The following is a 2,119-nucleotide window of genomic DNA, read 5'->3' on the forward strand; positions in this document are numbered from 1 at the left end:
CAGGAGAAATATCAATAACCTCAGATATGCAGATGAACTAAAGAGCCTCTTGATGAAAGTGAAAGAGGAGAGTGAAAAAGTTGGCTTAAAACACAACATTCAGAAAATTAAGATCATAGCGCCTGGTCCCATCACTTCATGGCAAATAGATGGGGAAACAATGGAAACAGTGTCAGAGTTTATTTTGGGGGGCTCCAAAATCACTGCAGATGGTGATTGCAGCCATGAAATTAAAAGACGCTTACTCCTTGGAAGGAAAGTTATGACCAACCTGGACAGCATATTAAAAATCAGAGACATTACTTTGCCAACAAAGGTCCGTCTAGTCAAGGCCATGGTTTTTCCTGTGGTCATGTATGGATGTGAGAGTGAGACTATAAAGAAAGCTGAGCACTGAAGAATTGATGCTTTTGAACTGCGGTATTAGAGAAGACTCTTGAGAGTCCCTTGGATTGCAAGGAGATCCAACCAGTCCATCATAAAGGAGATTAATCCTGGGTGTTCATTGGAAAGGCTGATGTTGAAGCTGAAACTCAAATACTTTGGCCACCTCATGCGAAGAGTTGACTCATTGGAAAAGACTCTGATGCTGGGAGGGATTGGGGGCAGGAGGAGAAGGGGATGACAGAAGTTGAGATGGTTGGATGGCATCACCGACTCAATAGACATGAGTTTGAGTGATCTCCGGGAGTTGGTGATGGACAGTGAGGCCTGGCGTGCTGAGGTTCGTGGGGTTGCAGAGTCAGACACGACTGAGCGACTGAACTGAACTGAACTGAACTGAACTGAACTCATACAGTTAGTCACAAGTACAGTAGTTCTGGAGTTTTTGCCCATAAACATGAGTATTGTCTAAAATATGTCTTCTTTATAGCAGTTAGACCCTGCCACCACTGTGCTTGGCTGAGTACACAAATCTGTTCTAACGTGTAACTTGCCTGTCATTTCTCTGGCTCTCCTCGTCTGCTAAGTTTTGTTTCCTGGCAGTAATTAAAACCTTCTCCCACTGTGATAGCTACTACTGCTGCTGCTGGAACCACCATAGCCACCTTGGTTTCATGGTTTGGCAAAGTATTGGCCTCCACTACCATAGGGGTCAGAACTTCTGCCTCCAAAGTTTCGTCCTTTCATGGAACCAAAATTTGAAGATTGATTGTTGTAACTGCCAAAATCATTGTCCAAAAATGCTTCCATTATTACCAAATCCATTATAGCCATCCCCACTGCCACCGTATCCACCCCTCCACAGTTTCCACCAAAGCCACTTCAATCACTGAAGCTTCCTCCATGACCAAAGTTGTCATTCCCACCAAAACCATCTCCACGACCACCACCAAAGTTTCCAGGACCACTTCCACCTCTTTGGCTGGACGAAGCACTAGCCATCTCTTGCTTACATAGGGCTTTCCTAACTTCACATTTGTGGCCCTTCACAGTGTGATATTTATGAATGACAATCTTGTCTAAAGAGTCATGGTCATCAAAGATTACAAAAGCAAAGCTTGCTTTTTGCCACTGCCTCGGTCAGTCACGATTTCGATCACTTCAATTTTCCCATACTGTTCAAAATAATCTCTCAAGTGAAGTTCTTCAGTATCTTCTTTAATGCCACCAACAAAAATCTTTTTCACAGTTAATGTGGGTACCAGGTCTTAGAGAATCTTCTTCTGAGACAGCTCTCTTGGGTTCCACAACTCTTTCATCCACCTTATGTGGCCTTACATTTTGGTCGTGTCCACCTCCTCCATAGTGGCATATTTGACAAACTGGAAGCCTCTGGAATGCTTGGTGTTTGGATGCCTCATTACCACAAGTCTGTGAGCATTCCCCATTACTCAAAATGGCTCCTCAGGCTCTCGTCAGTTGTGTCGAAGCTCATCCCTCCAAGAAGAGCTTCTGCAGCTGTTTGGGTTCTTTGGGAGATTCTGACTTAGACATGATGGCAGCAGAGCCGGGGAGACTTCAACAATGCTGACTCAGCTGCATTCATGGGCATAAAGGAGTAACCTAACAAATGTATCTCTAAGAGAAAAAAAGTGTTAGTCGCTTAGTCATGTCCAGTTTTCCAGGCAAGAATACTGGAATAGGTTGCCATTCCCTTCCCCAAGGGGACTTTTCA

General features: G+C 44.2%; 1 pseudogene; it reads right to left on the reverse strand.

Annotated features, from left to right (window-relative positions):
• Positions 1–990: 990 nt before the first annotated feature.
• Positions 991–1,876, reverse strand: LOC113893753 (annotated as a pseudogene).
• Between the last annotated feature and the right edge of the window lie 243 nt (positions 1,877–2,119).

Source organism: Bos indicus x Bos taurus, chromosome 5 (genome assembly GCF_003369695.1).
Source record: "Bos indicus x Bos taurus breed Angus x Brahman F1 hybrid chromosome 5, Bos_hybrid_MaternalHap_v2.0, whole genome shotgun sequence".
In the NCBI taxonomy this organism is placed as follows: domain Eukaryota; kingdom Metazoa; phylum Chordata; class Mammalia; order Artiodactyla; family Bovidae; genus Bos; species Bos indicus x Bos taurus.